This window comes from Mastomys coucha, unplaced genomic scaffold (genome assembly GCF_008632895.1).
Source record: "Mastomys coucha isolate ucsf_1 unplaced genomic scaffold, UCSF_Mcou_1 pScaffold21, whole genome shotgun sequence".
Classification (NCBI taxonomy): Eukaryota; Metazoa; Chordata; class Mammalia; order Rodentia; family Muridae; genus Mastomys; species Mastomys coucha.
In genome coordinates this window covers 122404336-122420398 of record NW_022196904.1, presented here as the reverse complement: position 1 = coordinate 122420398, position 16063 = coordinate 122404336, and positions in this window count along the sequence as shown.

The following is a 16063-nucleotide window of genomic DNA, read 5'->3' as shown; positions in this document are numbered from 1 at the left end:
CTGGCCTAAGGCGCCTCCGGGCTGGCTGCTCCAGTCTCAGAAACTCACCCGAGAGAAAAAAAAAATCATTATTATTATTTTTTAAACAGTGGGATTTACTATGAATACAAGGTAGGATTGCTGAGCATTAAGAGGACGATATGAATGCTTCCGCACATATTTAAGTTGTTATATATACTTAGTTTATGGTGGGTTTTATGTCTACAAAGTGTAAAATGACAGTATGAAATATAAGAGATGATCCATTCACTCACAGGTTTCAACAGCTGTTATTGAGCCCACTCTGGACAAGACCCTCGGGGCTACAGCAAGGCTCAGAAACATAAGGCAAATAAAACAGGGGAAGATTACGAGTGGAGTTTGCAAGCTGAGATTCTTTGGTTTTCTCTAAAACCAAAGCAAAGACTGCAAAGCAGGCTGACAGGTCCTATCCTAGGACCACACACAAGGAGAGCTGCCGAGACAAAGGAACGGGCTGGGGAAAGCTCCCCAGACGTGAGACCGCCAGCATTTCCAAGAAAATAGATGAGTTCTGTACATGGATGGAAAGAGGAGAGAATTCACCAAACAGCCCAAGCGCACAGTGAGGAAATGGCCATTCGCCTGTAGCTCAGGGAAGTAAAGAATGGAGGAGTCGGGGGGAGCAAGAGGTCAGTGTCAACCAATTCAGAAAACCCTCAATGTCAAGGACTTGTGTTATATTCTGTGACTGCATGGGATTAAGGATGATAGTTGGAGCTGAACATAATGGACTAAGAAACAAGACTGTAAAGAGATGTTGATGCTTAGAACACAATAATATGAAGCAGACACTTTGTGAAAATCCATCATTGGAGAGAAGGAGAAGAGGAAGCCAAGTCTCCAGGAGGAGAGGAAGCCAAGTCCTTGGAGGCTTAAATGGGGCTGTGAGCTAGAGGAGAAAAAAAGGAGATTTTAGGATCCCCGAGGGCTAATGCAGCAAAAAGTAAGGAAGACAAAGGTCTCCTTGGAGCTTCTGGAATAGAAATGGGGGTGGCAGGGACCAAGAGGATGAAAGAAATGCAAATAAGCCAAGACATTGCCTACCATCAGCAGCTCTATCCGCTTGTTCTAACAGCTCCCTGGGATGGGAATTTCTATCCCCACTGGAGCCATGAACTTCTGGTTGTAAATCTATGCCCTTGACAGAGGTCACATCCATTCTCCTCATGTCCCACAGGTCCAACCTGGGGAGCCTCAGCCAAAAGGCTTCTGTCTGCCAGAGCTAAGCATAGATCTGGCTGGTAGAAGCTTACTCATGGTTTTCTTGAGGAAAGGAAGAATAAAGGCATTTGATTTATTTTATCCTATTTATGTGTGCAAGCAGGTGTGTGCATTTGTATGTGTGATGTACACATCACAGCTCCTATGTGGAGGCAGAAGACAACCTTGAATATCAGTACCTGCCTCCCACCTTGAAACAGTGTCTCCTTATTGTCCAGCACAGTATACAGCAGGCCAGTTAGCCTGGCAATCCACTGATGCCCCTATTTCCAACTTCCATCTCACTACCATAGGAACACCTGTATTACAGAAGCCACCTTGCCAGGCTTTACATGAGATCTAGCGATTTGAACTTAGGTCCTCTCAACTATGCAGCACGTGCTTTACCCACTGAATTGTCTCAGCAAACCACATGAAGACATCTCAAACTCGTGGTCACTACTAGGGAATGGTGTGTCTTTCTCTGGTACACATTAGCCTATGTGTGAACTTTGAACAAGAGCTCTGACTCACAGCCTAGCTGGTAAATACTCATATTAGCATGGAAGGAGCAAACCACTGGTGCCAAATTTTTATTATTATTATTATTATTATTATTATTATTATTATTATTATTACTATTATTATTATTATTATTATCAATTTTAAATAACTGCCATGGAACTCTGTAGCAGAATGAAGTTCCCTTTATTCGAATATTAGCACCCTCCCTGTCTATTATCTCCTCCAATGTGTGTTATAAAATGCTGTGGCATCTACACTTGCTAATGTTCGTACAATGACCTGAGGATAAATGGCTTCAGAAATCACATTTATTATTTCCTAAAAGAAATTGAAAAAAGGGTGATATCTGGAACAAGGGTCACATGGGAGAACTGTAGGTTATTTTGCTGGTTTTGTTTTGGTGTTTTGTGTGTGAGTGTGTGTGTGTGTGTGTGTGTATGTGTGTGTGTGTGTGTGTGTGTGTGTGTGTACGCGCGTGCGCACGTGTATACACATGCATGTCAAGGCCAGAGGTCAACCTTGGGTATCATTCTACAAAAGTTGTCCACCTTGTTTTTGAGTCATGAGATCTCTCACTAGGACCTGAAACTTGCGGCTTAGGCTAGGCTGGCTGGTCCAGGGATCCTCCTGCCTCCATCTGCCCAGCTCTGAGATTACAATGTCACCACTGAGCCTGACTTTTTTACATAGGTCCTGAGGACCTAACTCAGATCCTCATAGCTTAAACGAGTAGTTAACGACGAGTAGTTTACTGATTGAGCCATCTCCCAAGCTTCCTTTCTTCCTTTTTGTAAAGCTCTGTTTTCCAACAATAGCAATAATGGGTGGAGGTGCATACATGATTCAACTGACATCCCAAAGTATCACAGAGTTCCATAGAACTCTGACAGGCCAGAAAGCCATTGGGATGGAGCTGCAGAGCCCCTCTCCAAATGTTCCTGCCAAACCTTACCACTTATAAACCATGAGATCCAATGTGAATAGATGCAGTTTGATAATCAACTGCCATTAAACATGATAGTAGTTGGTTCAGAAGGAAGGGCTCTAACAACCCTAACATCTACATGATTTCCCTCTGTGGAAAAATACCAAGGAATGCCACTGCAGTGTTGCCGCTTAATTTGCATCCACTATTCTGTCTTATCTCAGCTGGCAAAGCTTCAGACAGACTTCTTCCTTTGTGAGATTTGCAATTCAGCCTGGCTCATCCACTAGGAAGAACTGCATTAAATTTACCAGGTTAAAGAAAATCACTTTGGGAGAGATGGCATAGTAGTTAAGAGCGTTTGGTTTCTTGCACAAGAACCAGGTTTGGTTCCCAGCACCCTTGTGGTGACCCACAACCATCTATAACTCGTGTTCCAAGAGATCCAACTCCCTCTTGTTGCTCTCCAAGGGCTCAATACACATGTAGTACACATATATACATAAAAGTGAAACACATGAACACAGAAAATAAACATACCTTTCTTTTAAAAATTATGTTTAAAAGACAATCACTTTCAGCCCTGTCTGCATAACCAACCCATAGGATTTCTGCAAACATAGCAGCAATGTTTTTCAGGCTGGTAAAATTACCGAGTACTTTTAGGTGCACCCATTAACCTCCCTTCCAGCAGCCTAGCCTTCATGCACTCATGCATGAACGATGCCATCTCTATTGATACTGTGTAGATTGTGATAATTGACCTAAATAGTTATGTGTCAAGTAAAACTCAATGCACTGGGGTATTCTCCAGAAGATAATGTAATGGTGGTGATGATGATAATGATGATGGTAGTCATGGTGATGATGAAGATGGAGATGGTGATGGTGGTGATGGTAGTGATGGTGAGGATGATGGGTGGTGGTGGTGGTAGTGGTGGTGGTGGTGGTAGTGGTGGTGGTGGTGGTGGTGGTGGTAATGGTGATGATGGTAGTCATGATGATAGGGATGAAAATGGTGGTAGTGATGGTGATGGCCATAGTGATTTTAAAGGTGAGGATAGTGAAGGTTATAATGATATTTTAATTTCAATACAATGAAAAATTACTCGTAATTAAATCTAAAGGGTTGTGTGACCAGGTTTCCCTACATAAGTCCTTTAAGAGCTCTCAACAGTCTTGGTATATCTATGCACAACAGCATTACAACAGCCAAATGGTGGGAACTGATACTGTGGAATAGCCATGGAACAGAATAATAGTCAGCCTTGGGAACACAAACAGAAAGGGTGTGTGATGCAACACGGAAGAATCTTGAGGACCTCATGCTATGACATAAGCCAGTCACAGAGGCAACAAGAGCATGTGATTTCATTTGCATGAGTCTCATAGGGGAGTCAAACTCACAGAGACAGAAAGTATAATGTTTACTAGTAGGGGTGGTTTGAGGGTAGATTGGGGAGTTATTTAATAGCTTAAGGCTAAAGTTTTGTAAAACAGAGTCCTGGAGAGATTAGTTCCACAGCAATGAGACAGTACTTAATGTCTCTAAGCTGAACACTTAAAAGTGGTACACTCAAGAGGATCAACCTCTGTGATTTACACCGTAATTAAAACTGAAAACAATCAGTGAGACTAGGGAGATGGCTCAGTCTGTAAACTGCTTGCCACACAAGCATGGGGACCTGAATTCAGATTCCTAGCCTCATGTTAAGGTGAGACAAACATGGCTGCCACCTGTAATCCCAGCCCTTGGGAGACAGAGACAGGGCTCCCCAGAGCAAGCTGCCTAGGTAGACTGGCCAGAATTGGTAAGCTCCGGGTTCAGTAGGAGACCTTGCCTCAATGAATAAAATGGAGAGTGACTGAGAAAGACATGGGACATCCCTTTCCAGCACCACACAAACATACATACATACATAAACACACACACACATACACACACTGCGCATACTGCACATATCTGCACACACACATGCAGATACATATAAACACCACACTAACATACACATGTTATCAAATGAAAGTATAAAAAAATAATAACCTTGCAAGAAAAGATGGCAAACTAACCCCAGCTGTGCCTCCCTTTTTAAATTAGAATTTGATGAAGTGGCATGGAAAGATATAAAGGCTAGAAGATAAACCTTTCTTGGTTTTGGGGCATCATGAAAATCACACAGATTTAACCAAGCTAGAGAAACTAGAGCATGCTTGCCCATGTTTGGTTGGTTGGTTGGTTGGTTGGTTGGTTGGTTGGTTTTTCAAGACAAGGTTTCTTTGTGTAGCCTTGGCTGTCCTGTAAATAGCTCTGTAGACCAGGCTGGCCTCAAACCTGAAGATTTACCTCCTTCTGCCTCCCAAGCACTGGGATTAAAAGCATGAGCCTTTAGCTCTTGACATCTGTCCATGCTTTTTGTTGCCTGAGCCCAACAGGATCATGATGGAGGCAAGAAAGTCTCCCAGTGCTGTCTTTATGGGACACCAGGACAGAAAGGAAATGGGATGGAGAATGGACAGAGATGGAGATAAGGCAGTCATCACATTGCTGCGGTCTGTCTTCCAGCTGAACTGTTAAATCAGAAGAACACAGAGTTGTAGGGACTTTTGTCTATGTTTGTTGATTGGAGACCCAATCAACTGTGTACAGTATGAGGTTGATGCAGTAAAACATTTGTCAAATGCATAAATGGCTTTTTGCCTGAGCTAGATGACTGACAAACATCATCTAAAGCCAGCAAATGTCAGTAGGTAGCAAAGCCTAGCTCTGTCCACTTGGCCATCTCTCCTCCGCTGTCACTTTCACAGTCACAGCTGCTGCATAAGTACTTGGGAGACAAAGCTGCAAATATTTACTCTTTGGTCCTTTCCCGAATAAGCTTGCCATGCACTGCTGTAGAGAAACAGCCAAATTCTACATCACTCAGATTGTTGGCCAGGGAGCCAGAGAGATATGAGAAGCTACACACCAGCAACCAGCCGGTCACAAGAGCTGAGTAGAATACAGTGAGAGACTGTTTCTGATCCCAGGATTCTGCTGAGTGAATTGCCCTCTGCACACAACCCAAATGACCCTCTTTGGATGTCTTCAGATGTCAGAGGAAACTCAGCATCCATATACTGCATCCACAGCTGCAAACAGTGGTGCTCTGGCCTGAAGCTTTTCCCAAGCTGCTCTCAGAGGTCACAGCCCACTGATCATGGTGACTTCACAAGGTAAGAAGGTGTCAAGAGCCACACACAGTTCTGCCAAAAAGTGTCCATTTTCTAGACTTTATAAAACACACAGACTAAAGAGGGGCAGGCATGTTCTGTATGCCTCTTGCTTACCAGGACCTTCTCCTTAGAGAATCCTTTTAAGTTTGGGGTCTTGAGGTCTGGCATTTTGTGCAGTGATGTATATGGAGTCCAGGGCCTCATACATCCCCTCTGCCTTATCCTCCCAAGCAGCTGTGATCAAAGACTTGTGCCACCAAGTCCTGCTCCATCTTGGTCCCTGAATCCCCTTTTCTTTCATGCTCCACTTGGAACTACAGACTCACAATAAGTACCTAACCTTAGGGGAACATGGAAGGCATGCAGTCTATGTTTCCCAGATGTCCTCACCTGAGCAGGAGGAGATGGGATCCTATCCACAGTTCCAAACCACTGAAGCCCCTTGGGTTGTATCTGCTCCTAGAGTCCTCACTGCCCTGCTAGCCCCTGATCAGACTCCCTGTTGGTTTCCTTTCCACTCTCACACCTCCAGGGATTCCTTCCTGCTCTAAACTCACTCCACCAGACCTACCAGAACAACCACAGGCACATGTCAGAGTAAAACTGCTTGCAGCTAGAGACACATTCTTGTACCTATCAGACTGAATCATGGACACCTACAAGAAGTCAGCTGTACCTGGAATCCTACAACCAGGGTGAGGAATTGAGTCCGGCCTCACACTTTACTCGTTCCTCCTGGTAACTCTTCATTAGGGTGAATGGTATATTCCCTAGAGGTTCCTGAATGCTCTGCTCAATTCATGGACCGGGAAATCACACATACTGTACTGTGTACGTTGTATTATCGCTAACCTGCAGTGAATAAGAACATTTTGTACGCTTAGCTTATTATGGGGTGTTTCTTCACATTGCCAAATGTAGCAGAAGTAACATTATTAATATTTCATTTGGAGGAGGCAAAGTCGGGAATGTAAAGGACTCATTCTCAGCACAGAGGTGAAACAAATGAACTGGCTCAAAAAGACATTTGGGTAAATTTTGTCAGCTTTCCTGTGACCTCAGCAATTCTTGCTTGCATCCTCCTTTTGGCTGCCTTTGAATAATAAAGTGTATAAAAGATGTCTCCAGCACTGTGGGGTTGTCTACTGTGGTAGGAGACAGTTGTAATGAAGCTAAAATGCTTACATAATAAAGAGATCTACTCATGTCTGTAGGTAAAATAAGCAGATACAGTGCTGCTTAAATTAGATCCGACTTCCCTCAAAGAATTGGCAGCATGTAAATGAGGCTGGCACTACACCACAGCCAAGTAAAACTGGAGAAACTGTAATGGCAAACTTCTTCCAGGCACCCTGGTCAGGTGGTTCACCCATCCTTAGGGAAGCAAGAGCTGAGATGCTGGGACTGCGATTGGAGAAACGCCAGCCAATCAGGGCTCAGCTGGCACACACATGCTTATGAGAAGGCCACAGAACCACAAGTCAGTGTTCATTTCCACCCACCCACCAACTCCACCCAGCATCTCCCTCAGGTGCAAGCAAATAGACAGCATTACTCAAATGCATCTCTCATAGGAGAACATGATCAGTGTTTCTGGATTCCATTCCAGCAGTCACTGAGGAAACTGATATGGTAACTCTGGTGCCATCTTGGAAAAAAAACATTTAACTAATGAAGGCCTCATTGGAATGTAAGCAAAAATGCCTCCTGAAAGCTACCATGGCAGTGTAGGATCATGAAATAAAGAACATAAGGAAAAAGCGAGGATGCTGTAATTACAGCCTATGCCATCCTTGTCAGCCTGGGAGGCTTGAGTTTACATACACATGTGTGCACACACATACGCATAGTGCAAGGATGCATGCACATGTCTTCACATGTATGTGAAGACTGGAGGATTACCTTGGATGCCAGTCACTTCACGATCTATCTGCTTTGTTTTTGGCTTGGTTTGGTTTGGTTTAGTTTGGGCTTTATTTTGTTTTGTCTTGGTTTGTTTTGTTTTATGGAGGCAGGGTCTCTCACAGGCCTGAAGATGTCCAAGCTGGCTAAACTGGCTTGCTAGGGTCACACAGATCCACCAGTGTCTGCCCCTCTAGCACTAGGATGGTATGTAGTGCATTCTTGACTCCCGGCTTCCTTCCTTGGATTCTGCGCATCAGATTCAGGTCCCCAGGCTTGCCAAGCAAGCATATCCCCTGGCCTTGGTGCCATTTTGTGTTCGTGTAGAAAATCAGGAGGATTTAAAGGGAGTTCATTTCAGTTTCATACTGTACAGCAAACAAAACGTGGCTTCGTTGGCGTTCTAGTTAATAGACAGTTTGATGCCATAATACTATTCAAATTTGACTCACTCGCAAGTATGAGGCCCATTTCAATGGTTCTGGGGAAGTGAGTAGGAGTGGTAGCATTATAGGGAGGTCAGCCCTCGGGCTGGGGTGGAAGGTGTGAGGAGGGCCCATCTTTTTCTGGCCAAGCCTCTCTCCAACAACACCATAGGATTTCTTCCCACAGTGGTTCCTGGGGAAGAAGTTCCCTCACTGACCAAGGAGGGATCTTGAAAGTATTTATTAGGTGATGTGCCCACCTGCCCAAGGAACTAAGCATCTAAGCTCAGGGTTGATTTTGAAGTAAGACTCGACAGGAACCAAGAGCAACCTCCTGGGACGTGTCTCTCCTGCCAAGACAGTTCCGTGGCAGCCCCCTGGCACTTCTGATACCTGTGTCCAGATGGACACTTTGACCTTGGCCATAGATGCCCAGGACCTCTTTCATCCATGCTGGGTCTGGCCTTAGCTAGAGTACCTCAGAATATCGGGAGGGGGCAGCCATCTGCTGTAGGAGGGCTTGGCTGTGGGTCCTCTCAGGAGACAGGTGGTCAGCAGCAGGGACACCCACCAGGTTGAAATAATCTGAGGCCAGGCTGGCTGGTGACTGAAGCTCGCAGCAAGGCTACGGCAGGTGCGGAGGGCGGAGAAGCTGGCAGCTCAGAACTGGGTCACTCTCCGTGTGGTCCCAAGCGAAGTTTCTCAACCACAGGTTTGACAGTGCCAGAAAAGCCAGCACCCCAAGAGTTTGAGAGGAAACCAAGGGCTTTGGGGATAGGAAGGGATCCTGTGAAGAGGCCTCATGTACCTCAATCACTGTCCTCAAGCTCTGTGGTTCTAAGCAATGGGTGCCTACCCCTAGGGGCTCCTTCTGAAATGTAGCTGTAGTTGTATATAACGTACAGTGACTCCTGCAGTTAAGGGCATTATGAACAGGGATGGCTATGTTTCCATCTCTGGTATTTGGGATGGCCTGTGACACTGAGAACTGAACATGTTACAGAGGACTCCAGGACACCACCTTGGACATGGAAAACACAGTGGGTAGAGAAGCCTCAGTCGTCTGACTCGTTTGTTCTTGACCTCAGTGAAGCCACAGATCTCTGCAGGCCACACCTGCTCACCTAGAAAGTGAAGGAGAGAAACCTGTAGACAGCTTTCTCTTGGCTCCCCAGGGTAGGAGCAAAGACATGGAGCCAGAAGTGGCTCTACAGCTGACATATGCAAGTGACCACACAGAGGACATACCTGCTTTGCATCACCCTGGCCTTGAGGGACCAGTTATCTCATCTCCTAGATTCGGACCCAACTTTACTGTCCCTCATATTCTCCAACCCTCACGGAGAAATCCAATCACAGACAAAGCCTTGAGGTTTGCATTGCCTTTATTAGAAGTTCAAACAGGAATTTACCTCCACACTCTACATGGAGAAAGGGGATGCACTCAGCAAATTGTGTGAGCAGAGAGGGAAGCTAATGTTTAACCTAGGACTGAAGGTCGTACCGTCTGAAAATGCCCAGTCATGTTTTCCACAGACAACCATGTAGTAATTGTAGACAATTAGATTGAAACGGGTCCAGCCTGAGTGTCCACCTGGTCCCCTTCCTGAGACCTGGAGCACCTAACAGCAAGGTCATGCAAGTAGCTTTAAAAACAAAGTGTGTCACTAACTCAGCTAAGCTGACCTCCTATTGACTTTGAACGAGTCCAACTTTTAGACATCTCAGGCGAGGGGTGATGGAGCACAACTCTCCAGGACATTTTATTTAAGGACAATGAAGCTGGACTTGTGGGAGATAGGAGCCTTCATTAACTAGCCATTAACAGGAAAAACATCACTGCCCTGCCTATGGACCAAATCTGAAAGGCATTTTAGGAAAGGAGATAGCGAGACCTTTATAAACAACCTTCATGTTGATCCTTCTAGAGACGAGAAAAGAGTAAACGAGGAACTCTCAGGAGCAAAATGTGAAAACAAGCAGGACCATGGCTATTCTTTCTCCCCGACCCCTGTCTCGGCTCATCTTTCCGTGCTCTGGGCTAGCATGTTGTGTTAGCATGTTTCATATATGGAAGTGCTTAGCCAGCACTTAATGAATGCCTGACAGGTGCCAAGCACTGTGGAAATTGCAATTGTAAGAGGACAGACAGTGCTGATCAAGTTAAAGTATATTCTAATGAAGAAGACATCGTCTGCAGAGGACCATTTTAACAAGTGGTGTTTACAGTAAGATGAGTTTGCTGAAGAAAGGGCTACCGAAGGAGAGAACAGTTTTGGAATAGAAGTAAAGCACAGCCTGGTTAGTAAGGAAATGTTAATCTCAGATACCCCTTAAGCCAAGCCCTGGATCCTGAGGACGGTTGAGGAGGGCTGAGGAAGGCTCAACACTGCGAGAAGCCAAGTCCAAAAGAGGTGGGGCAAGATGGAGTCAGGTTGTGTTTTAGAGAAAGTTTTGTGGAAAAAAACATGTTTAATCTTGGGTTTACCACTAACCCTGAAGAGTTAAGTAAAACAGAACTTTATTCCATCTGCTTGGAAGCACATCGTGAGCACAGAATACCAGGCAGTGACAAACATATCTGGGGCTGGCAGGTTTGGGGTATTGATTAATTTTATGAAAGCTTGAACAATGGAATGGAAATCATTCCCTTGGTATCTTGGTGAATAATAAGATGGCAGCCTTGCTCTACCCCAGAACCCTGATCTCTTGGAAATGTCAATTCCCCATGAGTCAACAACCAAGAGTCAACATGGAAATAGGGACAATAGAGTGACATCTCAATGCCACCCCTCTTAGCCTCCTGTGACCTGCTCCTCAGACTCCTACCAGATATCTATACAGTGTCTACAGTGTCTAACTCCATCTCCTATGTGCATCCCACATCCATCCAGAGTTAACCCTTTGCTCATCTTCCTCTACACTACAGACATTTACCTTTGTGCTGGGTGCCTTCACTACCTGCATCGCTCTGTCCAGTTTCCTCCACACTGCTTCTTTCCTGTCTCAGACCCATTGACCTCCATCTGTCTTGATTGTCCACCAGCATGGATGACTCTGGGGACCTAGATTTTTTAATATCCCTTTGGTTTCTGGATATGGGTTGGACTGGAAGAGCACAAGAGTGGAGAGTAGAGAGAGGGAAGTGAGGACAGTTTCAGTGATCCAAAGAACAAACACAATGGCTGTGTTAAACTCAAGCAGCCATCATGTAGGATGTAGTCTGGATTTTGGATATGTGTGAGGTGGTACCAAGAATAGGAAATACTAATTTACTTGATGAAAAGCGTGAGAAGAAGAGAGGAGAGTCAGCAAGTGCAACACAGCTGGATCAATGCATGAATAGTGTTAGCATTTCAGACTTGAGCAGGCTTGACCACCCAACCTGCCAGTGCTTGTAAGGTACTCTCTTTGAGTTTTTACAGGTTCTAAAATACGGGTTTTCTAAATCACCAGTTCTCTCTGTAGAAAGCATGTTTGTGAAACAGGCTATGTCAGAATCCAGTTAGCCAGAAAGGAAAGCTGTGGTTCAGAATTCTGCAAGAAGATACATGCAAAGAGTCTAAATAGGCACAAATCAAATCCAGTAATAGATACAAAGGAGAAAACATTATTGTGAAGCAGTTTATTCTAAGAATGCAAAGTTGGTTTAATGTTCTAAATTCAATCAGGGTAATGTACCACATTATCAAATTATATCATCATCTCAACAGAGGCAGAAAAGGCATTTAATAAAATTCAATACCCATCCGCAAAAATAGGCATAGTGGAGAACTTCTTTAATGAGTATCAACCAAAAAAAGTCTGTGAATGTCAATTTTGTTTTTATTTTCTCTGTTAAGCTTTTCCCTTGCTTCACTGCTCTAGTATCAGACCTCTCATTCATGCTGCATAAAAGCAATAGAAGGCAAGGTTGCCTCATTTCCACTCTGACGGAATGGGAGTACAGCCTCCTCCCCACCTATGTTACATTTGTCCTGTTTCAGTCAAGGACCACACAGGAGACTTTGCAATCACAATATGACATCATTTATGAATGGCATCATTGTCATCTCAGTTTGTGTCTGTGCACTCCAGGATGTCCACCTGTGATCACATCTTGTGAGGATGCCTTTCTCAGAGCATGTCCCTGTACTGAGTGATGCATGGCTGCACATCATGACTAAAGACCTAAAATCAAGACTGATGTAACTGGGGGCAACTGAAGACGTGGAGCAAAAGGACCTCTCATCTATGGCCGGAAGAGCCTTGCAAATACCATCTGTACTAGAACTTATCCATACTCTAGGGCTCTGCACCTCCTGTCTTTAGTGAAAATGCACACAGTGTGTTCCTTAAAATATATGCAAATGTTTATGGCAGTGATCTTTTTTTAACTTTTTATTGATTCTTTGTGAGTTTCACATCATGCACTCCAGTCCCACTCATCTCCCCGTCCCTTTGTATCCACCCTCTGCTCTTGCAACCTCCCCTGCAAAAAATAAAAATAAATAAACAAAACAAAGCATTTTTTAAGAAGTTTCATCGTGGAAGCCGTAGTGTGTCACAGTGTGTCCCACAGTATACCCTTTTGTACACACTTCTTTGCTTGCAGATGTTCATTGCAATGACTTGTTGGTCTGGTTCAAGGCCTCTGGCTTCTGCTACCCCATCAGTTCTGGATCCTCACTGGAACTTCTCTCGGATATCCTATTGTTGCCCTGTGCCACGGAGATCCTGCAACTTTGGATCTGCAGGACGGGCCTTTTATGTACTTCAGCAGTTGATAGATAAGTAGATGTTGAGGTGAAGAGGGCACCTCAAACCCCTGGATCTGGGCCTGGGCTTTGTAGCTGAGTTGGTCATTCTGCCAGCTATTGTGCACCTTACCACCAGGGCAAGCTCCCCAGCACTGCCCCAGCTTGCTCACCCAGTGCTGCAGCCAGCACGAGGTAGGTTCAGCTCTCCTGCTCTCATGCCCTCGGGGCTACTAGGCCACCAGAGCCACCTCTACTATGCTGTGGCTATCAAGGGGTAGGGCCAGATTTCTGGACTACCTCAGGTGACCAGGACGGGGAGGGCCCACACTACCTCACAGCAGAGAGTGGCAAGTGATGGAGCCAGCTCTCTAATGCTGATGCTCCTGAGCCAGCTCACCCTGCCACCAGGATCAGTTCTACTGTGCTGTATGGCAGTGATATTTTGATAGCCCAAACTGAAAACGATTTTGGTAGTAAGATTATTAAACAAATTATGCAAATTGCCATAATGTAATGGGACTCAGAAATGCAGATATTAAAAGATTGCTATCCACACAGTAAACATAAAATAAATACATAACCATTAATATTAATCCCATAACATAATAAGTAGTTTATGAGACAAACAAAAAACTAGAGGACAAACATTCTTAGAGAGTAAAAGCAATATCTCTGAAAATGAGCTGGTGAATTGCCCGACCATCAGTAGCAGTGGCTGGCATTGTGGTCTAGAACAGATCAACAAATGTCATTAGCCCAGAATCAGAGGATTCAACAGCTTCATTAGAGGCCCCTCAGGCTTTCTAGCCACTGTTGATGGTAGCACAAAGCAGTCATAGGCAATATGAACATGGACAGACATGGCTGAGTTTCAAAAATACGTTGTTTATGAAAGCCCCGCCAACATGGCTGCCTAACCATGGCCTGAACAAGAACAGCACCAATGAACATGCTAACATGGAAGAGGGAAACACATAAGGCCTCAGCCACAGACGAAGAACTACAGACCCCTAAAATTGCTGAGAGCTGAAAAAGTAGTCTTCCCCAGGGAAGAGAACACCAGTTGGGTTTCCAATACCAAATGTTCAGCCCTGGAAACATACATACAAGTAACATTATATAGATTAAACTGGTTATACTTACATGCATAGGAATGAATGTGTATGCAGCAATAATTAAAGAAAAAGAGACAATGAATTTGAAAGAGAGTTGGGGATACATAGTAGCAATTGGATATAGGAAGGAGAGGGTAGAAGATTATAATCTCATATACAAGGTAATTATAATCTCAAAAAATTATAATTAGAAATTCATTCATGAACACTAAAATGTGTTTATGAAGTACTCACCTAACATGAAACCTTGTTTGCTTTATTTTTTTCAATCAGGAAAAAATATAAAATCTAATTCATGACTCAAGGGCTGTACAAAAAATAAGCCATAAGCCATCTTGCTCCATGGCCTGTGGCCCAACTGTCTGGGTCTAGAAAACTTAGCACAAGAGAGCTGCATCCTTCGTATTGGAAACAAGCAGTGAGAAAAGTCAGAGGAGGTGAAGGACCATGCATGACATGTGCAGAAGGTGACAGAGTAGCAACTGGAATACAGCAGCAGGGTGGAGTCAGCAGAAGCTGAGCCAAGACCTGAAGATTCAGACACCCAACAGGTACCCAGGGGTGAACGGAAGCAGGCCTGCACATAGCTCTCTCTGCTGGCTTTATAAAGTTCCAGAGGCAAAACAGGAGTTCCTAATTGTTCTTGGGAGAACAAAGCCACTTTACATGGGTAGGCTGGGGAGTCAGACTTGACTCTGACATCTCCTCAGACACCCCCATATGAGAAGGCCCAGACGGTGCCTCGGGTTCTTCACAGATGTACTTTGATTCAACAAGTCCCAGCAGAAATAAACCCCCGGAGAGATGAGCAAGCACACAGGAGACACTTTTGAATATCCTAGGAAGAGCCCGAGAAAGCTTCCCCAGGACCAAGATGAGCTGTTTTCTGCATGCCCTGCCTCGATAAAAAGGCATAAGACTGCAGGCAGAAGTGCGCACAAACATCTCACCCCACTCACTATCCCATCAAGCAAGCCAATTCTCTTCAGTTCAAGAAGAGAATGTCTCAGAAAGGCAAAGCAGAAGGCTAAGTATTAATTAATCTAAACCATTCACTCAATTTCTTTGCCAGTTAGGGATGGGCACATGATGAAACTCACTGACAAACTTCTAGGTGAAAGTCGTACAAGGTGCCTGAGGAAGATTTCCCTTGATGATAAAAGAAATGTACAAGAGAAAATGGTTCTCTCCTGTTCACATTCATATCACCCCCAAATCCCAAGAGGCCAGGAGCTGGGTCACCCTGCCTGAAGTATTGGAGAAGAGCTCAAAAACAACTGACATTGTGCAGGTTGTGACAGAGTGGAAAACCAGAGCAGCTGGTCTGTGATATCATCTGAGCTTCCTCATTAACCTGCCTCAAACCAGCCTGCCTCCAGGATTCCTTATGCATGAGATAGTACGTATTCCCTTTGCTTAAGTCTCCCTGGTTGGGTTTTCTGTTGTTTCCAACAAAGAGCACCTAATCAACACCAAGAATGAAATAAGACAGAACAGGGATGGAAAAGATGGCTCAGGAAGATGTCTCGCTGTTCTTGCAGATGACCCAAGTTTGGTTCCGCTGCTGGCAGTTCATGAGCACCTGTAACTACAGCTCCAAGGGATCTAACTCCCTCTTATGACCTCAGTGAGTACCTGCATGCAACACACACACAGAGACAGAGACAGACACAGACAGAGACAGGCAGAGACAGAAATCTTTTTTTAAAACTGGAAAGCATTTACATTGACATAATTGTATGGGCTGTGCCTCTGTGAACTAAACTAGGTGGAAAAAGGGACGTGAAAGTGATGACAGGACCCTGGGGAGATGGCTCAGGGAACTGAATATGGGATGCACAGTGCATGGCAGTATGCAATCAGTGTTGAAGGGATTAGTTGGTGCAGTAGGCCTACAATGCACACAGCCCTGTGTTAGATTCCAGTGCTGCATAATACCAGGTGAGATGACACACACTTGTAATCTGAGCACTGGAAGGTGGGGATTTGAGAACCAGA